We start from the raw sequence: 22,935 nt of genomic DNA on the forward strand, positions 1-22,935 counted from the left end.
TGCAGAGATGTGCCCCTTTCCACCTATAATTACAACTCCCCTCATATCAGACCTAAGCATTAGAGCCACGGTAAATATATAAAAATGTTGATTAATGAATCATTAGGAGCAATGTTAAATAGATTCACTCAATTATTCGATGAATGTTGAAATTCAAACATCAAGAAAAACTAGTCAAAGTAAATCAGCGTGGGATCATTGGCACCAGCTAGAGTCATGACTGCTGTGTCAATACAATATCTATATATTACATTGTTGCATTTAATACCCACACAATAAACAGCTGCTCCCATGATAGTCTCCATGTTGCTGCCTCAGGAGGATTTGTTTTTCCCTGCATTATCACCAAGTTTTTCTCTGATCAGCACCTTGCTCATACGTGAAGCACGGTTCTTGCCGTGTGGCAAACCCTAGCCATTTTCGTCCTTGTCGTTACCATGGTGATTACAATATGGACTGGCTGCCAGGGATTGTGTTTCATGTATTTAAAAAAAAAAAGAAGTCAAATTCATCTTTCCTTTGCCCTCTCCTCCTTTCTTACTCCCTCCTCTCTTGGTCTATCTTCGGCGATGAAAGGCGTCGGTATCAGCCTCTCTCTCTCCCCCCTTTTCCAAAAGCCGGCCAGTTGCAGACCCAAGCAGTGAGAGGGATTATCCCTCCATTTCTGTTAGTCACACACTCTTAAGCCATGTATCACTCTGAAGCTTTGTGTCAGCAACTCCACACCCAGAGTGGAGAGACTTCTCATTATTGGCGGATTGAGAGGTTTTAGCTTACAAAGAGAGTGCAATATTCTGAAAGTCAAGTTGGGTTTGAAGCGAGACGAATGCGTTTCACGGATCCCCGTATGGTGTCATATGTTTTATCTCCCGTTGCTCCCGCCGCTCCCTAATTGGTATGCTAGTTAAACTAAAGACAAATGTGGCTCTATTGGAAATCTACTTGAATAACACACATCTGTAAAGAAATCTTGGACTCTGTTTCACAGTCCTGCGAACCACAGTGTCCTTGGACGGGTGCAATGCAATGGCTGCTTTATTCTACTCCATCAGTATAACAATCATCATAGTTTGCAGTTATTGAAGAAAAAGGGCTATTTCGCACATTGACAACTTGATAGAGGCCCTTAAAGGCAGCATTTAAATCTTGGTAACTGCTGCCTGGAGTAGTAATTTACCCACAGAGTACTTACAGTTAGTCCCCTGCTCTTTGCTTCGCCACACCGGCTTGACACCTGGAAACTGCAGATTGCAATGCACTGACCTTGAGCGATGACCATGACAACCCCTCTCCCGGGATACTTCTTTTAGTTTCCCTTCCCCTCTCTCACCAGCTCTACAGCTATACAGTTTCCATCTCTCTATCTTCTTACTACTAAATTCATGTTGTATTTGACAGGAATAACTATACACACCAGTGTTTGTAATAAATATGAATACTTCTGCCTGACACAAGAACATTTTCATGCATAAACCAAACTTAGTTTTTCTTTGAGTTTTCCTATATGTACAAATGTTCAATTAAGGATTTGCAACACCATCTTAGCTGTACAAACTTCTTACAAATTACTTGGGGGAAGTGTGTTCGTGTTCAGGAATGCAACTAAATTCACTTCATGTCGCTCGAACAAAAAAAACTGTACGATAAAAATTTTAATGCACATTCAACTTCAGGCACAGGAAACTGTTGATGGCACTGAGTCTTTGTGCATTCAAATGTGACAGAGGCTCCAAAGGCTGATGCAGAGGACAGTCTGATATGATGTAGTAAACACAAAGTCAACGTACCATGAAGAATCTTTTGGTGGATATGCTGCAGGGAGGAATAAACATTTTATGGATCATTCGTAAGTCCTTCCAGAGGCATAAAAAAAGGAAGAGTAAATGTTTGTCTCAGTGAAGAGAAAAATAAATCTAGATTCAGCTGTTTGAGTTTAACCCTTCTTCAGGCACTTCTCATTTTTTCTGCAGATATTCAGGTATATGAGTACGGCTGAAGGATTTTGGGAAAGTTTCTAGTTGCGATTTTTCTGACAGATATTGCGATTTGATTTGTGATATTACACAGACGGTGCCCGTGGTGCTTTTTCAAGTGCTGGGTCGGTGGTGTTGCGACTGTTCCACGACATGCTTTGCACAATAACTTATTTTGTTGCACATCTGTCGGCTCAAACCCCAAATTCTCCTGTATATCACCGAAGTGCGTCTTTCCTCCGGGACTAAATTGTCCAGCGTTTCCTTTGGTTTCACGCGTATGTTGTTGCATTGGGACACTCCTGATTGGTGAGCCTCACTAGGTGGACAGCAAAATATAAACTCTGGGTCAGATGCGCTGCATAACGTATTCTAAATCGCAGAGTTTGTGATTGCACATCATGGCGGTTCAAATTGCAATTTCGATTTGAAAATGATTCTGCCATATACAGTATATATATATATATATATATATATATATATATATATATGAGTCTTTTTATTTTTTTGCTACAACATGGTGCAATTACAGCAAACCTTCATGTCTACTTCATCAAAAGAAAACAGCTTGTATAAGAACTTCAGTGACCTAGTTCGCAGTATATTACCAGCAGAGAGATTAAACATCAACCTCATATGTGGTATTAACTCAATTATCAGTGTGACACACAAAAAATATATGAACATTGGGGGTTGTGGGTTCAAAAATCCCATCAGGGGAGCCACTGTTTATGTAGCGGTCAACGCCTGTTGAGCCAGGGTCTGACAATTTCATAATTTTGTTAGAGCTATTCAGAACACTCCTTTAGATGTGAGCATACACCACGTTCAACAGAGCAGTATACAGGCTGCAAAACACACACACACACACACACACACACACACACACACACACACACACACACACACACACACACACACAAGCCAGAAAAAAAACTCACAATGCACACAATCCGAGTCCCTGAGTCAACTTCTCAGTCTCAGTCAATATATACAAGTCTCTATCCACAATTTGATATGCAGTGGGTCCGTTTTAGGTCACCTAAAAGTCAGTAGGAGTGGTACCTCCTGTCCGGTTTGCAGCTGTGTTGTGTGCGCCGGGGTTACCGGTGTTACCTCCAGTTTCCGGAAGACGGTCAGCAGCAGACTCCGGCGGCGAACGGCGGGAGAGTCGGGACGAGACGTGGATGTGAGCTGGATCCGGTGAACGGCAGCGAACCTGGCGTACAACGGACTGAAAGCACGCGGTGCCAGGGGTTGACACGAGCTAGCGACACAGGGACGGTGTAAACCTCCTCTTCGGCGCGACTACCACAGGTGAGTTCGCGCCATCTTCCATTTCAAAATCAGCCAGTCATCAGGCTAGGAGGGTCTGCGTCATGAGGGGGGGGTGTGTCCTTAAAAGGCCCGCTCGCCACCAGCGCCGTTTAATGAGTTCCGTTGTCGTGACAACGGAAGTCCAAAATGTTTGCCCGTCACGTGACTCACGTAGACTTCAGACAGTTCCCGGAAGTTATTGGCGCGCAATTCGAATCCATTATTCAGAGCGACAGAACTGCGATTTTTTTTGTAATTAGTAGTCAATAAATGTATAAATTTACAATAAAGCAGACCGACATGTCTATGTAGTTACTCTTTGTAGTTAGTCAAAACGTTGGAACATTGGAACATGTTCGAATGTTGAACTTGCAAACCTTGAGACTGGGCAAGACGAGTGGCTGTGATTGAAAGCAAAGACTTTCTGTTTCACTGAAATCAGCGAGTCATGTAAGAAGTGACACACACATCAGTCCGTCCAGAGAGAGAAAGAATGGTGCTTTCTATTCCAATCCCCCTCACACCCCTGTGTAATCAAGGAGATCAATGTTGTTTCTAGTGTTTTCATTCTCCCACATGGTGACAATGTCACTTCATTCCTCAGTAATAGACTCGATTTAGACCTCATCTATCCGTCTATCTTTCATCTCAACACTGATCGACGTGAGAAATCAATTTGATTTTGCTGCAGGACATGCACGCAGGTCATTTTGTTTTGAATTATAGCGTTTGCTCGTGGAGTTTGTTGCTGATGATTCACGGCTCACTCATCTTGTGTCTTTTCAAAACATGCTAAAATAACGAGCAACACCAAGTTACCGACTTCATGAGCGTGCACTCAAAGAGACAGGGTGAGTGTGCACAGGTTGTGTTGTGTGGACATCTGAGCTCGTGTTCGATTCAGTTAAGTTTGTGTATTTCTTCCCACTCATGTGAACGCCAAGCTGAAAAAAGTTATCGCACCCAAATCCCTTACAAACAGTATTGGGTACGTTCACATCTGACAAAAATAACACGAATCTGGATCAGCTGTAAGTGATTTGCATGTGGGTTTTTTTATTTTTTATTTTATTCAGTCAGTGTGACCACATCTGCTCTCTTCTATGAATATATATTGGAAACTTAACACATATGGAATTCTCTGTTTTTTTGTGCTGAGGAAACTGAAGGCACAGTCATTATCTCTGAGTCTCCGGGTCAGACTGAAACTGCCCTGTTGTGATAAGCGGGAGGGAGGTGTGTGTGTGTGCTGAAGGGTAGAGTGGATGACACATGAAATAGAGGTCACTTCATCTGTAAAAGTGAAGGAAAGTCTTCACCTCTGATGCACAGGCTTTAACTCTTAACACTGAAAAACTTAAACACATTTATTATTTCATAAATATACTTGAATCTGGCTCCGTAGCCATCGAGGCACACTTCAGGGATAAGCAGAGAATTTGGTGAATGTCTTTTGCCAAACAGCATGAAAGCTGTTTTTTGTAAAATTTTGTTTTGTCTTGACTTAAACTCCCAAAACACACTGTAACTCATTTTTAATCGGTTATTTTTCCCTGTCACACTAGATCCTTTCTTGTGCATGTTTTTGTGCAGTCTGGGATGTGTTTGTAGTGTCTATGTGTGGGCATTTCAATGAAAATGTTTGAGCCCCTGAATTAGTTTTATTGTTGTTCTTTTTAAAAACATTTTGTGGCTTTGGTTTTTAAAGCATTTTCCTAGCCCGATAGTTTTAAATATTTCCAGGGATTTAGATGGATCCACATCTGATTTGTATATGTAAGGAGCCAGACTGTAGAGGGGGCGTACTATTGGCCCCTTAAGAGAACCATTATTGAGCAACACACCTCAGTCACCCCCCCAAAAAATACTTCACATTCCCAACCACACTCACCAGCAGCGCAGACTGAGGGATTCTGGTCATCGACCCCCCGTCGTCCACTCGAGTCTGGCAGAGTCACAGGGCTGAGTGCAGACACCCTGGAGGTGCCAGCAGAACGAGTGGATGATTTATTTATCTTGTATAAAACCTCCCACCGTCTTTTCAGTGAGCTGATGCAGGTACATGTGGTGCAATGAAGTGCTTCAAGTGCTCATTTGTACCAACGGCCCTGCAGCTACACAGAGGTTTGTGCCACAGTCAGTGTCTCTGTCTACACCCCTGGCCTGGATTTCTCGGTTCTGCAGTCCAGAGCAATCCATACCACAAGAAGCATTCAACATATATTAGACAATAAATATATTTGTATACATTGCCTCTGTACACAATTTTGTAGAAAGCCTCTTTCAGGTGTTAATGTCATCTACAGTAAAATGTGAACAAATATCACATCAACTTATCCACTTCTTCGGGCATGTTTCAACATATTTACTTTGAAACGTACATCATTCATCGTTCGGGTCCATCATTCTTCATAGTTCACATTTGCACACTGATGAGTTAATCCAGTTGAGTTTTAGTGGGTTTCATAAACCCAACACTTAACATCCAATGATGCATGTACTGTTTATGCTACAAAGTGTTTTCCTTAACATCTATCTATGAATTGATTTTTTGTGAATTAGTTGTAAAATCCCCAGTACGTCCCTCCATTTTGTCCCTAGTTGCTCTCTTCTAAATAGTTTGTCCTTTAAGCTGCAATGACCTCACATCCCCAGGACTCTTTAAAGTTTCATCCACTTATCTAATCTGGTCCTTTTTGATTGGGATAAAATGCAAGCTAAGGGTCAACGCAGTCTAGTAATCAAAGCACGAGACTATCCTCAACCTTGGTTCGGAAAGTTTTGCCCTGTAAACATATTCGTACTTTAAAAGAGTGTTTTTTTTTCCCACTCTGTGGAGGAGAAGATAAGATTATGCTGTTTTAAACATCTGGCTCCGGTAGAAGTGGTAATTACTCAGCGAGACAAAAACAGACAAACTTGCAGGAGAAGAAGGAAAGGAAAAAGTGAGGGAAGCGCGGGGAGTGATAGAAAGAAGGTGGGTGTAGTGAAAGGTGTTTATTATGTGGCTTCGGGATGAAACAGCAGGAATATAACAGGCAATTTCTAAGTTGTTGTCCATGTTCAGGAGCAGCCTTTGTTTGGCAGCTTGTAATTATCACACCCACACTTTTTACAAATGAAATAGCAGCACTGTGTCTCTGGGGGGAAGTTCGAGATCTAGTGAAACGTTTCAAATATATTACGTTTTCGTCTGAAACCACATAAGCTGTGTAAAGATAACCCACTAAAAATCTGTCTGTCAGAATGATACACGCTTGCATTATTTAGTTTTGTGTGCTCGTTAAAATGCTAGTCCAACCTCAGCACCACCCAGGCTCACTTCCTGCTGCCCGGATTCGCCAAACATCATGGTAAGACTCAAATCCATGCTTCAGTATGTCTCTTCAGGAACTGGTCGCAGGCGCTACGTCTTATTTCTGTCCAATCTAGGGTGTGTGTGAGAATGTGTATCTATAAAAGTAAAATATTTGTATCTGTATCTTTTGTAGGGGAACTGATTCAGAGTTGCAACAAACACTCAAACACGTGTACACTCTTTGTGTATTACTTTCCCCGGAGAAACTGATTGAGTGTAGGTATTTTCTTGTGGCTCTGAGAAAAAAAATAATCAAACCGATCAGAAAATATAATAAAGTCCAAGTAACTTTTCATCCCACCTACATTACTGTCCTATTCTGGTGCAACTCAGCCCCTCCGTGGATGATAAAATAAATGTTTAACATGGAGTGCAGAGGAGTAAACCTTTGTTTCTGATCAACCAGTCAAAGTTTGTGCAAGGATTTGTGTCTGTAGTGTGGAGTTGTTGTTGCTTTTTTCTTTATATGTTTGCATGTTTGAGGGAGCACTGAGAAGAATATGGGGGAGTCGTCGTCTATGGCCCGTATTGCAACCAGTAGAGATACTGGGATGATTTACGGTGGTTTGTTCAAGTGGCTCATCAACGCCTTGACAGGCAATCAGTTTCAGTTCATTTTTTATTCATTTTGTGGACCAAAAATTTCAATTACAGCCACAGAGATTTTATTTCTTCTGGCAGTTTCTTTCCAGCACTATTTCCTCTCTGCAAGTGGCAGCGGTATTACATGGTTTAATAAACTCACTCTTAAGTTATTTGTTCTCTGTGCGCAACAGAAAGTCATTTTTGGTGCGTTTGTGGATTATCACTTCTTTGGCTTAGTGAATTGGCAAAAATTCTTTATTTTTTCTGACTGTCAGAGTTAAAACTCTCCTTCGTCTGCTTCCGGAGGTCTGTTGCCTGATGACTCATGTTGGAGCTTTAGTGTGGCCACTTGATAACTGAAAGTGTTCAGATCACCTTATCAAATGCGTTGCTTTCACTGCCCGGGTTTCACAGAGAGCACGGGACTCTGTTAGAGTAAGACTAAGATTATTAAGACTCCTAAGCACCATAGAGGATGTGATGGCCTGAGCCAATAACTGTGATTTTCTTTCTCAGACTTGTTCACCGTGTGTGTGTGTGTGTGTGTGTGTGTGTGTGTGTGTGGGTGTCGGTGTCGGTGTGTGTGTCGGTGTGTTTGAGAGAGAAACAGATCTTATTATCACACCCAGACTAGAGAGCAGAAGGTTTTCATCACTTCACCCTAATTACACCATCTAAAACTGCAGCTTTAGATAATTACACCGATTTCATCTATCGAAAAACACAGCCACCAATTTCTTCGTTTAATGACCTCGGATGTCTCCACGTGATTTGTGGTGTAACTCGGTGTAAAAGGAATGTTCAACTTTCAGTATCTCCAGAAACCCTAATGGAATCAACAGCTGTGCTTTTCATTGCATTATCTAGACATGGCTATATTTACTCTGTTTGCCAGTGTGATTAAAATTGAATAAAGTGAATTGGCAAAACAACCAAACTATGTAACAAAAAAACATTAGCGTCAATAGTAGTGTCATAACTTGGAGCTCAGTGCTCACAGGAACAGCTAATAGATAGAACAAATAGAAATGAGAAAACAAAAGAGGTACACATTATGAGTGTTGCTTAGTTGTGCTTCACAGCATGCACAGGACGACAGTGACGGAGATACAACCGCTTTGTTTTCGGCGACCAGGCTTCAAACGATTGCCTCGATTCTGGAGAACAATCTGATGGCGTTTACTGAAAACACGATGAGGTTACCATCCTGTCAGCATGACTGCACAGCAGTACTGTGCAGGCATGGAGCAAGCTTTGAGAGGCAGAATTTTTAAATCAGCCAACTGCTTCTGTCTGTCACACATGGAATTAGACCAATTCAAATACATGAAGAATCTGCCGGTTGCCTTCTCTGCCCTATCTGTCTTTCTGCTTTTTGCTAGAAATCCACCATGAAGGATTAGTTACCCCTACTCACGGCTCCCTTCACCTCCCTGTCAATTTACATAAAACTATTCTCTCTAGTCCCTGTGTATTTTCTTGGAGTTAAATAAACTGTATGTTGGCAGAACAACATAGACATGAAATATTTACTGCTCTGTATATTGCGATATATTGGACACACCGTCAGATGGGGACGTGGAACCTGACAGGATTCAATCTGTTTATAGACGAGATTCGTTTCCCACCTGCTGACATGGAGTTTTTAATTCCCTCTTCTGGCACAACTCCCCCAGATTCAGGCAGGAATTTAAGAACTGAAGCTCCACGCCAGAAGGATGGTTGGCTTGGATTGAGACCATAAACTCCTCAGCAAAATGTGGACTGATTTTATAAATCAAGTGAGAGACGTAGAGTCGTTTTCTCATAGACTTCTAAAGAAAGAGACTTCCCTTTGCAACAAGGGGAGTCGCCCCCTGCTGGTCAGTCAAGAGAATACAAGAGAATACAGCTTCACTTTCTGGACCCGGCGATGACTTCATGTTAAATTGTAAATTAATTGTGCATTTATGTTGCACTTTTCTAGTCTTATTGACCACCCAAAGTGCTTAACAGTTTCACATACTTTACAGTAAGTCAAATTCACCAATTCACACACATTCATACAGCGCAGCTATACACTGCACTTTTTCTTTCACATTCGTACACCGCCATTTAGGGTTAAATGTCTCGCCCAGGGGCACTTTGGCATTTGGACTGGAGGTTAGTGGACGACCCACTCCAATCTCCTGCGCCACAGCTGCCCGCAGTCTGTGGATGCATTGCACCACTGTAGTTAAACACAGGCGAAAGTTATCTCTTCAGAATATGAGAATCACTGAATCTCAGAAAAAAGAAACGTAGCCGATCAGTGATTCTGTGTCCTTCAGCAGTCAAGTTGCTCCATACAAACCATGGGTATCATCATTACAGGTTTGGGTGCACACATGGGGGACCATATTGCCGCACACACCTGCATGCATATTTCAACTCGTGGAGACACACATGTACTCGGAGCCACCTGGTTGGAAGTGTGGTGTGAAATAGCAAACAGTCTCCGTCGCTGTCGGTAACTGAAAACCTGGCATCTCAGTGTAGCCCGCAGGCATAAATTCCAACTTTTTGCCAATACAGCTTTGATAATAACTCTGGCAGTCGGGCATTTCACTAATCCACTCCAGGGCTGGTTACTTAAATAGTCTGGTATTTGATCCCTGCATGAACGTCGGTCTCATGCATTTTTACAACAATGTTTCAATAGAAAGTTTTTTCGTCTTTTTTTTTTTTTTTTACAATAATCGACTCACAGCAATTGATTATTTAATAGTATTGTGGTCCTCTAAGTTTGAGTCATGCAAATAATAAATAGTGTGACCACATGAAAATCAACGATATTCACTGTTTTTTGTCTTCTTTTTCATATCAAAAAACTTACAATTTTAAACACAAACATTACTTTTTTAATATCCACTTTAAGTAATTTAAGGTGCTTAATTAGTGGCTCAAATATAATTTTGAATAATAATTCCTTCATAATTTCTCAACTGGAGTTTATCTCTTACATTCTCACTATACATTTTTTTTCTTACACATTTCTATATTGGCTTATGTGCAAACTTGTACTCACCAAATTTGTGATTTTTTTTATGTATTGGTGCTGCAGATTTCAGGGAGGTCATGGCAACAACAAAACAGGCCGCCAGTCAGCTCCACCTTGAGCTTCAAGCTGCTCCGGCTGGACAGCTTGTGGATGACAAGAGCGTGGGCTCTGAAATTGTTCAGAGGGTGGCAGGAGTACGAATACAATATCGCTTTTGGCCAGCAAAGGCAAAATGCCTCATAATGTAAAGTGAAGTGTTATGATCTCACACTGGTATTACAGTTCCTGTGCACAATCCTCTTCATGGAGGACGTGAGCGATGAAATGCAATGATCTTCTTCTTACGAGTTGAGTCTAAATCATGCATCCTTATGAGAGGTTTCCTGGCACCGCCGTGGATGAGTCAGACCCTTTACGAACACCAGAGGAGATCCTGTATCCTTGTGGTGTTATTGACAATCTATCTCTCCCCCATCTAGTTCCCCTAATTGAACAGTTCTCAAAGCACATTTCTGTCTGACGCTCACCTCTTTCTCCCGAGAGTGTGTTTGCTCTCTTTGTGTGTGAGTCGAGGCGATGTGATTTGCGGTGTGTGTATTAGTCTCTGTATGGGGTTTTCAGTACTCCGGCTCCTCTGATACCACTCGTCGCTCAGAATCCGGCTTTCATATGATAATTCAGGAGACACTATTCAGAGCAGATATGACAGTGGGGATGAGACATGAACAGGAAGGAGGCAGACAAACTAAATGTGCAGTGGCAGAAAGTCTAAATAATTGGCAAATATATGCCGCTGCATTTCACTGTTTCTCAAAGAAAGAGATATGTCACTTGAACATGCTGTTATACCGTCTTCCCTTTGAACTGGATCGCTAATGCTCAGGCCTGTGAACTACTACACTCTGGAAAATGTGATACTTATCTAAAATAGTGGCGAAAGCAGTGCCTATTACGGCAGCACTCAACATTTTTCATGTCAATATATCTTTACCTCTGCCATCATGGAGGTTATGTTTTCAGACGTGTGTGTTGGTTTATTTGTTAGCAGAATTACGAATCCACCAAACTTGGTGGAGGGAGCGGGGGCTATTCAATTTCGCTGATGTGGGTTAAGGGGAGGATCCAGGAATATTTTTAACATTGCAACAGAGGGCATTTTTTTAGCAGTTTAATAATTTTTTCAGGGAATAATGCACAGGTCTTGATTTTTTTTTTCACTGTTTAGGACCGTGTTTTATGACAAATAAGCAATTTACATGATCAAACCTCTTTGTTTCTTCATTTATATTTCTACTATAAGAACAAGACAGTCATGTGTAGGATTGTATGGCCCGTGTGACAGAGAAAAAAAACAGCCCATTATCATACTTACCAGAGAAAGCTGTTTAATGTGTCTCATATCCAAGATCACAAAGACATATTTCATTTGCTAAACCTTTTTGTCTGTCACCCTGAACCCAGTTCTTCAGATTTGTCATTCCCACATTCAGTTTGGTTGTTCAATGGAGATTAGGTTTATCAACACAGCAGTAAAGAAAAAAGAAGAAGAAAGAAAAGACCCGGTGGTCGTCTTTAAACTCAAGGATGATGACGAGGGAGGGAGTTCTCCCGATACCACCATTTCCTGTCAAAAATTTGACTCCAACAGAGCAGTAAACAGATCAAGGGCATTTTAAAAAGCTCTCCTTCACTCCTCGGTGCACATACACAGACTTGGCATAATAATCACGCACTAATATATTGTCTGAAAAATGTGCCAGGATGTGTCATTCATTTTTGAGGTGATTAACTGCACATTCCTGAAGAGCAGGCGGTGAGCGCAGTGCAGCAGCGACAGTGGGATTCGGATGGTTGAACACAAAGGCAGGGCATGATAAGAAATTCAGAATGGAGCTGGGGAGAAGTTAGTTTAGTCTATATGTGATGTATAGAATAACTGTAAAAATGTATGAACAAGGAAATGTCCAGATTTTAACATGCACAAATAAGTACAGGGGGGAAAGATTAATATGGGCAGCTTTAATGTATTGTAAAATGCATACTTATATATGTTCTTGTTAAACTGCATTAGAAATCTTGCGGAAATCAGGTCAGTATTGCAACCACGAAGGCGTTTGCATGAAGCCGTGCACACAAGGCAACTGCTTTAACATTCACATTTCCATTCAAAGATGCCTGGCAATTATTTTGGAAATCAGTTAAAACTGTGATGATTAAAAAAAAAACCAAAAAACTGAGATCATAATTTTTTTTCCACCTTAAAACCCGGGAAAACCACTATTACCACAGCAACAACAATGACAGTGCAGTTCATCTGCCATTTACAATTCCAATAACCTGGCAGCAAGGGACAGTACAGCAAAACAGACATTTTGAAATCAATGACATCTGAGTCTGAAGGTCCCCTCCTTTCAGTTGGCCGACACTCTTCTCCTCATGTGCAGCATGACACCAAACCCGGCGCAGTAATTGCAGTAATGTACTTTTTATTTATCTATTCATCCATTAGGGTTGCTGTGGCAACACGGCAAGCTCAAAAGCCCCAGCGCCCCGTTTCCAAAGGAAGGTCCTCTGCTCCAGCAACGGGCAGCGACTGTGAGATGATGTAGGCTACCAGCCAGGTGTGTGTCCAGGATCCAGGGTCCGCACCTTCTCGTCTCCTCCCAGTCAGAGATCCGCAGTTTCTTTTTTTAAGTTTAAAGCTCAATACTGAGATCGTAACAAGCCACGGAGGTCCTCACGCCAGTGGAACCGGCTACACGGTAGAGAATCTTAACTTCAGCCAGTGATTTCAGTGATTTCTGAAAGTTTGTGGATGGAAGGGCGTGATGAAGAACGAGTATAGACACAGAGCTTTGCCTGTCAGTTCCCTCTTTACTCCGACAGTGCACCAAGCCCCTGCAGCTTTACGTTCGTCACAATAGTCTCCTAGAAAATATTTTCCGTATAGTTAAACTGCGAGAGCAAATTTATTTTGCTGGAATAATAATCACTGGCTGGTTTACGTTCGGATACTTTTTTTTTGTTTGTTTACAAATAAAGTGTTTTGCATTTATCAACAGCAACGGAGGCCCCAGGGGCGGGTCGGGGTACATTTTTGATTTAATGCAAATAATCATGTTGTGCCTCTGCATAACATGATTGTGTATTTGCTGTTGCAGTTCAGTTGTATGAAAATGTAATTTCCAGGAGACAGGGTTGAAACTGTATCACAGGTCACAGCCAAATGAAGCCAAACAGGCGACACCATAACAGAAATACCTTCCCGTAATTAACAGACTTGATGCACTTCACTCCAGATCACTGAGGCTTTCTCTGAATCTCCACAGCTTCTGTTACCTTTGCAGCACGATAACGCCTCTGCTCGTCAGTCTACGTCAGTCCCAGTATTAACAACCATGTCAGATCATCGGTGTCTGACGACCTTCAGCGTCTCGCCAAATGCGCCCAACTGCTACCAAATGAAAGTCATATGCATTCGACCCTCCCTGTCTCTCTTCTTGCCTCACAGCAAGGTCAGGCTGTTTTGGACTTGTGAGAAAGATGTTGTAATATTGCCTCCTTTCTTCTTGCCCTGCGCGTTTGCTCCCTTCAGAAGAGCTTTGAGGTTCAACTTTGAAGTTTCATTTGTATTTCTCCGTCATCGCCACCAGCGTTGGTAAAATGTGTCCACCCCAGGGATCTGTCTAGACTTTCTTCTCAAGACACACTTGGGGGGGAAGTGTTACCCCTGAACTCCTCACCCTGATACCTGGATGGGTTAAAGAAAAAAACCTCAAACAAACTGTTTAATAGTAACCACCTTTTACACTGATATATATGAAAGATGTTTTATCCTTTTACAAACGGAGGCTGCCAACTGCAGAGGGAGATCATTCACTGTATAGTTTGAATTTATATTCAAGGCAGTGGAAGGCCATGTGTAATGCCGTGAACAGGACAATCTGCGTGTTAGGATCTACAGGATGAATTGTGCGAATGCAATTTTCTATTCTAAAAAATAATCCATGGATTCGTATTTGAATATTGCACATATTATTATTGATGACAAGAGGCTGAAACAGCCATTGACTCCAGATATTTGCCATTTGCTATCAAGTTACAGAAAATAAAAAGTTTAACGAAAAGGTGCATTTTATATGACGTAAACATTGACATTATAATTTGGGCCTTGTCCCTTAAGCTAACATGGAGGAGGCAGGGTTTATGACCTACACTGCAGCCAGCCACCAGGGGGCAATCAAGATGATTTGGCTTCACTTTTGAGGAGCTGTCATATGTCACCAATCTTTCTACACATATATCGATGGTTTTGGCTGAAAAACACCACATTTTTTTAACACCCAATTTATAATTACATCCTAACAATCAAATATAATTTTGTTTCATTATAGCGTGCTCGGACAGATGCCCTCTGGGCTTGTCCTTTTATACAGGAGGACAGATTCACTGTTAGTTGGATGAAAATAATTAACTGTTACCAAGAATAGATAATAGAATAAATAATGCAACGAATAAATGAATGGACAGTGATTTCTCCTGTAGCTTCCCTCGGCATTGGACATGCCAGCAGAGGACTGTTTGCTGAGCAGTTTCAAATTGGATGCACCCGTCCCGTCCAGAATCTGCCAAGTGTATGTCAGCCTCAGGATGTCAGGCAAACACCGGTGTCCTCTTTGTGTGTGTGTGTGTGTGTGTGTGTGTGTGTGTGTGTGTGTGTGTGTGTGTGTTGAATATACCCTCAATGCCCAAGTTTTGTATGCATGCTTGGAGTCAGCAAACGCCACAAGGTAAGCACCTGCTAGCCAAAAGGCACGCAGACAAACATTCCCAGATAAAGGTAGGAACTCATTCATGAGTTCAGTAAGAGAGAAGTGTAAACATCTCAGTTGTGATATTTTTACACTGTGACTGCCCCCAGTCGTTTGCTTTTGCGTCTGGGGGCGTGGGTAAAAGCACATCCTCTTGACATTTCCCGAGGAACGAGGAGAGATTTACTCTTGTGCCAGGAGAAGTGTGACTTTCTCAAAACGTCTTCCTCGCGTCAACCTCTGCGAGGTCCGTGCTCGGATTTTGCGACATTTCAAATAATACGTAAATACCGGCTGCAGCGTCCTCCCTGTGAATCCTCCGGAGATTTTTTACGCCGTATTCTCACAGAGGACATTTTTTAAGGAATTTTACGATTGGGCCTGGCAGAATAAGTTCTGGAAAGTGTCCGGAGCAACATTTGCAGACATTTGCTTTCTTCTTCTTCTTCCTCTTCTTCTTCTTATAGTGAGGTTTTCCATCATAGTCTCTTATAGTCATGTCAGCTGAAAGCAAATACAAACATATATATATAGAAACACAGATAATTTTGTTTTATTCCACAACATAAAAAAAATCTGGATTATGGAGCTTTTGTGCTTGTGCTTAATAAGCGCAGCATTAAAGCAATCAATAGAAATAGTTTGATTGATTGACTGACTGTCTAAAAAATTGTCAGTTAAGAAAAGCAGATGGATGATTTCTTTCTGGTCTCCTTCCGGGGGCATCTGGAAGTTTATCTGAGGACTGTGTTTGTTTAAATTTTCCCTTGGATGCACCCATCCAGCCAGTCACGTCAGCCTCGGGACTGTGACCGACAACACTACTTCATGTGTGTGTGTGTGTGTGTGTGAGAGAGAGACAGAGAGAAGACACAGAGGAAGTCAGACAGATACGTCCGTGTGCCCTCTGTGCGTGAACGTGTGCAAATCAGAACATATCTGTATCCGCTGCATGTTACTGTGGCTGTCGGCTCGAGATCTTGATTCGATGGAGCAAACCTGTCATGCAGCGAGTGTGAAATCAGATGGATGTAGGCCGAGAGACAACGACGGAGAGAGACATGCCCTTCTTTGGACATTTATCTCGCGTGCCGTCTCCCATGTGACCTGCCGGTTGGAATTTACAATTCTGACTGACTCCGATCAAACTCTACCACCACTTTTTGGTTTATGATTAAACGTGAGCTGGGGGGCCTTGTGACCATTATGTTAGATTGGACTGCCTTTCCTCGTGACTAGGCCTGGGAGATATCGGGAAGCGACGTTGTGGGCTCATTATCGCAGAACAGGTGACTCGAAACGGAGGAAGTAGCCTCAGTTTGACAGCATGTACAGTACACTGCAGGGGGAAAACACACAAGAAATGATCCAACACACACCTGCAGTATTGACACATTCGTGCATTCTCGTGTCTGTTGACACGGATGTCAACTTTCGCACCTCCACCTCTTTTCCCACTGCAGCCTCTCAGGTGGAGAGGACGCACATCGGCGTCGCTTCATGTGCAGTAGAAGCCCTCCCCTCTACGACAAGTGGTCAGACTATACTCCTATTTTTTCCCTGGCTAAAACTAGAGCACCTTCTTTCCTCTGTGATTATCCCTCCCACTCCTCTGAGGCAATGTAACTCTTTGTATTTCTCTGACTCACCCCCCCTTTCCCTTTGCTTTCTTTTGTTCTACATGCTAAACTCCCTGATTCCCTTCTGTCGTCAGCCATGCTCTGAATCCACTTCTGTTTTTGGCGACGGTAGTTGAAATGATGAGCTTAAAAAAAAAAAAAAGGTTGGTCAGCCCGCGATTCTGAAGCAGGACGAAGAGAGCCATAGCTTTTAAACAGACGAGGGGAATAAATACGGAAGTTGCTGGAGTTCAGAAGCAAAGCAGAGGGGATGGGCGAACACCCGGCTATTTCTCTTTGTCTCCGTCACTTTGATTGGGTTTCACTGCCAGGTGATGGTGCGGTGAGACCTGTGCGTGCTGGTGAATGAAGGGTAGTGAGTGAATAAGACAGAACGAACACCACTCGGTCTGAGTCCGAGGCCAAGAGCTGCAGCATGAGTCGCAGTTTAATCAGTTGAAAGCGTTTACGTTAAAATCTCAATTAATCACAAAACAGCTTTTCGATTTCCACACACGAGCTTTTGTTGTTGAGTGAATCATAGACCAAATGGCTAAAGGCAAAATTGAACCCAGTGAATTCAAGCCATGTGGTATTGTCACATCAGTTGATAACATTCAGTTAAAGGATTAATCGGTTAGTCGATTGACGGCAAAACAAATCCAAAACAAATTTGACGATTGATAAATTGTAATTAAAATATAATTCAGCGAATGATTTGTAAGTAAGATTTTTTCAGTTTCTCTGGTTAATATCAATGTATGCTGAGTATATCTTTGATTCAATTTTTTAGTTTGATGTGTCCTTCATTTATAATTTGAAGTTCAGCTTTGATAATCCATGATCACAATGTATAATTAATTAGAGTGATGCTCTTATAACGTTCACTTTAAGTCATGCCCCTCTAAAAAACACTCTGATGTGAACATCTAAACTTAAACACACACACGGCCCCAGTGTATTCAACACTACTGAAGATGTTATACAGTAACACAAAGCTTTCAAATAGTTGTGCAATAAATAACACATCTCTGAAATTGTGTTCAATTTATGCCACGAACAGTTGCTGAGACGGTGTCAGACGTCGATGCTGATTGATGTACTTTGAAATAACCATAGAAGGCTGGAGTTTGCACAGGTTTGCATTATCTTGTCCCATAATGTTCGATTTACACTGTTTGTGATTCATGTCCAACAGTGTAACACTTTCTACTATAACTATAAAATGTCTCGTCTTGGGCTTAATTGCGAATTTGATTGATGGAGATGGCGACTGACTCCCAGAGGAGCATGATTCCTAAATTCATCATTTGTGGGAACAGAGGGGCTGCGTGACGATTCACTGGAGCAAAGAGCTTTGGTGTCACGATCTCTCAAATGAACCCGTATCCTACTAATGTTGTGTCGGTCCGGTCTCCTCTGCCGAATAAAGAAGAAGAAAGAAAAAAAAGAAGGACTGTATTGTGTGTATCAGACATACAATTAACACACTTGTAGGCAGGCAAGTACATATGAAATGTATCCAGGTTGGTATTTAACATTATCTCTGTGTAATCCCCGCTCTCACAGAGCACAGTTTGCAGTCCGCGGCACACACCGCCTTGGCATCCGCCCCTAAATATGACTGACATCTGACCGGGGATTATCCCATTGCCCCACTTTCACTGGGACCGGCGAGCAGAGGGAGAGAGAGAGCGCCGTGTCGTAAATAAGCTGCACAGACTGAGCACTCACACAGCTCAGAGTGTGGTCCCCTGTACAGTATGTTTGACTGCCTGTATCAGTTCATATCCGTGTGTGTGTGATCAAGCATGAATATCCTCACATATTCACTGTACTGTGTGTGCTCGTGCTGCATGTCTTCGCGAAAGGGGTCTCAGTGTGTGTCTACAGATGTAAGGCCGTTCAGAAAAAACCAAGTGGGCGCGACACATTTATCTACACACTTACGAACTAATGAGTTTTCTTTTTTCTGAAGAGATATGACAAATACCCAGGGCCAGTGCACTGAATTCATTCTGTTAGGTAAAAAAAGAAAATGCGAATACCGCATAGAGCCAAATTGTTATGCGACCTCTTTAGCCGACAGACAAGACTTACATCCCTTACCCCAGACACTTTTTTTTAAATAATTTAGCTGTGCTCGGTATTTTGAATATTATATGTACCAGACTGAGAGAGAGCACTCTGGCAGCAGAAAGGGTTTCTGAACTTAATTAATATCCTCCTCAATGGGTGAGAGAAACTTGGCCAGCATAAGGTTCACACACACACACACACACACACACACACACTTAAATACATTTAGATACATTTACAATCATGATGATTATATCAAGTAAATTACACTGCGGGTGTGACATATTGCATTCACTAGATATGTCATAATCATTGCTATTATGTTCTGTTCTTCTGTCCACACACAGATCACATCACATTTCCACATGTAATGTTAGTAGAGGGACCCTACATGTTTTTGAGAAAATGTGGGTTAGTATTTTATGCTCTTCTTTAGTATTGAGTATATTCTGTCATATATCATCAATAGTCCAATTCGCATACATGTCTTAACATATCACTCCGGTTTCCATCGTGGAGTAATAAATAGATCTAAACCTAATTAAATTTGACCTACACTGTTCTGTGTATTAAAGCCAAAATTGCATTATCAGCTACCCAAGAAAAAAAGAGGGGGCATGGTAAAATTCATCCACTCAACTTCTGGAAACAGGAGATGCTAGATTCTTGGTGCCGTGAGGTCTACTCACAGGGCTGGTGCGACGCAATGGTCTTTTTCTCCAAATGCTTCAAACATCCCTCTTGTGGTCATGACATTAATTACTGTCTCCTCTCTGAGGAAAAGTTTAGCAAAAAAAAATGTCTCCGGCTGGAGAGTCTGTCGTTCAGAGCTCACATCCCCGTCTCCTGCCAAGAGTCGACCACCTTTTAACCCCGACCACGCTCTCTCCCAGACGGCAGAGCTCTGAAGCTCTCATCCCAGAGAGCTGGCGGATTTCCATGAACCGGTCACATAGGTCATTCCGAGAAACCGAGTCAAGCAATCTTCGTCTTGTATGCGGTAAAGATACGTCAGATGCTGATTCACTGTGCACAACGTTGTGTGTGTTTTGCATTGACCCAAAGCACTGTGAGTGATCCACAGTGCACATACAGTCTGTGTATTCCGTGGCTTTTTGTTTCCCATCTCAAGGCAGCTGGAAGATAAATGCATTTGCGGATTCAGCATTTATTTTCTATGTGAAAACGCATCCAACATCTCTGCAGAGTGGAGCTGCCGTGAAAAAAAAGAGCCCGTGTTGAGCAATTGCCCTTTTATACATGTATAGATACAATTACAGGAAAAAGGCCAAGCAGAAGAAAAATTATTATTTTAAGACTGAATGCAAAACTATCAGCATCTACTGTACCAATATCAAGGCGTATCACTTCAGCTGCTTCCTCACTATGTACCTGTCTCCTCTCTGATTCTACCTTTACTTGTAGGTCCGTCCACCTCCTCCACGTCCTCGTCTCTTCCTGTTCCACACCTCTGCAGGCCAACCGCTGAGGAGCATCCTTTACGTGACAGCAGGGGAGATCGGAGGTGTAGAGCACAAGTCACACAGATGGTCACGTGTGTGTACATGTTGGAGTACATATTCACTTTGTGTAGGTGTGTAGGAAAAAAACAGACTGAATTGATAACTGAGGTTTTTCTTGTTTTCATTGAACAAAACAGCAGAACATTTCAAGTACAACCAAATAATTGGAATAAACAGGCATTCAAGTGTAACTGGCAAAATAAAGCAATCGTGTAGTCGTATTATTTTTAACTAACGAGACTGAGAAGCTGTTTCTTTTAAAAGCTAAAGAAACCGGGATTTAGATAATGGTTAATTCCTGGGGGGAGATCAGAGAGTTGCACAGCCTGGGGGTGGCAGTGAAAAAGACTGAAGACCTGGTCCTCAACAGGCTTCAACAGTATTCGTAGAATGGCGAGGAGCTATTGGAAGAGTCTGGATATAGAGTGGGAACTAAGGAGATTGGTACTTTAGACAGAGTAGCTACAGAAGGGAAACTTATTTTGATGACTAAAAGAAAAGTGAACTGATTGCAGTGTTCTGAACTTTTTTGGGGGGTCTGTTTGTGCGAACGCAAATGTCCAGAGTCTTTCCTGCCAGCCCCTTGGAAACATTTCTTAGAAAAATGTAATCAGAATTAGCCCATGTAAGAATACAGCGGGCATAACCTCTTTCTTTCCCAGCAAGCAGACGCCACAGAATGTTTTCCGGAAATGTTCCTGTTGGTGTGAGCGCATCTGCCGCCGAAAGTCGCCCGTTGCGTTTGTCATTTTATGAAAAGGCAAACACCCGGAAAATGACTTGACCCAGTTTTTCCTGACATTTTCCAGAGTCAATGTCTGAAAACAGCTCACAGTGGAGACGTGTTGACGACAACCACGCTGCCATTTGTGTGACCATTTTTCCATCACTACTCGTGCGTGGATGTAGCTTGGTAGCTTCCCTGCTCTGTTGGTATTAATGCTCTTTTTAAAGCTTGCTCAGTTTTGAATCGCATGTGAACAAAAAACACAACCACCGAAAAAAAAATTGTATATAGTTGAACTCACCGATCACAGCCATTGTGATTAAAGAAAGCTTTTGGAAAAAGCTCAATGACTCGTATCGAATACTTCCCTCCAATTTGAATTGTCTCAAATCGGAGCAGATCTCCAACAAGACAGTTCAAATGTAGTGACATCAGCTGACACAGCATTGGTACAAAAGACTGAGAAAAAGAGTGCTTCCCTAGGCGAGCCAAGTATTGATTTTTCAAGCCGACTGTTTTGTTTATGTTTGGCTGACAGACGGATCCTCGAAGGAGCGCAGCTGAGAGTCGAGGGAGACGGGAGATGACAGCGGTGAAGGGTGAGCAGGAACAAAAAAAAAGAGTGTGGAAGGAAGAAAGATGTTTAGTTGAGGATGAAACAAAGAGGACAAATGTGAGGGGGAGCGGGCAAAATCTACATGAGGTGAGAGACACTCTGAATACAAATCACTAAAAAAGACATGAAGAGAGGCATTTGTTATCCGTCTGTATTGGATTCACACACGAAAACTTCCTTTCTCATCATCATGTCGGGAGACGACACGATGGAAATGTTGTAACCGTTCATTTCCACCTGCCCAACTCAATTTCCCTCTGTGCCAATAAAACGCGCGACCTTACTTTCCTCTCTTCCCATCTCCCTCTGCCTTTTCCCTTTCTTTCCTCCAACATCGTCTCTACTCTGCCAAAACACCAGTGACCTGTCTGCCACAGTCGGTCCGCCCTCACATCAGCATCTAATGCGCCGCACTGGAAGGAATTCAGCGGGAATTATAGTTCCGCCGGACGCTATTTACTGTTATAACTACAGAGAGAGTCATTGAGGAGGATTAAGCCACAGGTCATCTCATATCTGACTGCCAATTGTCCCTTTTCAAGTAATCAGGGCCGCAGGACTTTTAGTGCATCCGCGGGGTTGTCGGAACGATCGGGGAAATGAGCTCTCCACCGGGAGAATTCACGCGAACGCCACCTCGGGTCGGAGCAACAACTCAGGCAGTCGCCAGAGGGGTTCGGTGCACGAGTTGCAGATGTCATGCACAGAAACATAAGCAGAGGAACCAGAGTGTTTGGTTGATGCGTCAAAACTTTTGATTAATGGTGTCAATTAACGTGTTGCATGTAACTTTTTTTTTCGAAAGTTGTAGTTGTCCCTGTAGAGTGTCCTGGATTAATTAGAAAAATGTATATTTATTAAAACTGATATGCCTGTCACGCCTGGCCCCTTTTTCTTTGCTCTTCGTTATCATGCAGATATGGAAAGTGGTGTTGAGCTGTTGTTCAAACACTCTAAACACGCGACACATTTTTGTTCACAGCGTCCTTGATTTTCTCTCATAATGAAACCGCTTGCTGTGGAAAAAGAAAAGAAGGCATATAAGGTCTTTTTAAATGAATGGTCCAACAAGCCTGGTGAGGATTGTTCGCTCACACAGTGCGAGCAGAGGAAATGGATCTTACATTAAGCAGCTCTGCTGAAATCAGCGAGCTCGGAAAAAGTACGCATTGGGCGCTGCCTCATCTCGTAAAGGTGTCTTGCTTTTGCCAGGTTTTCTTTCTTTTCTTTTTCTTTTACGTCTAAAAGAAACACACATACACACACACACTCACAGAACCACACACACATACACACACACACAGAACC

General features: G+C 42.4%; 1 long non-coding RNA gene across 1 annotated transcript; it reads left to right on the plus strand.

The window, feature by feature from the left end:
- The first annotated feature begins 3,019 nt into the window (after window positions 1-3,019).
- On the plus strand, window positions 3,020-22,439 carry LOC118301439. Its single transcript, XR_004790308.2, has 4 exons — window positions 3,020-3,290; window positions 20,187-20,355; window positions 21,550-21,610; window positions 21,988-22,439. It is a non-coding gene; the product is annotated as an uncharacterized LOC118301439 (long non-coding RNA).
- The last annotated feature ends 496 nt before the right edge of the window (window positions 22,440-22,935 follow it).

Source organism: Scophthalmus maximus, chromosome 2 (assembly GCF_022379125.1).
Source record: "Scophthalmus maximus strain ysfricsl-2021 chromosome 2, ASM2237912v1, whole genome shotgun sequence".
NCBI lineage: Eukaryota > Metazoa > Chordata > Actinopteri > Pleuronectiformes > Scophthalmidae > Scophthalmus > Scophthalmus maximus.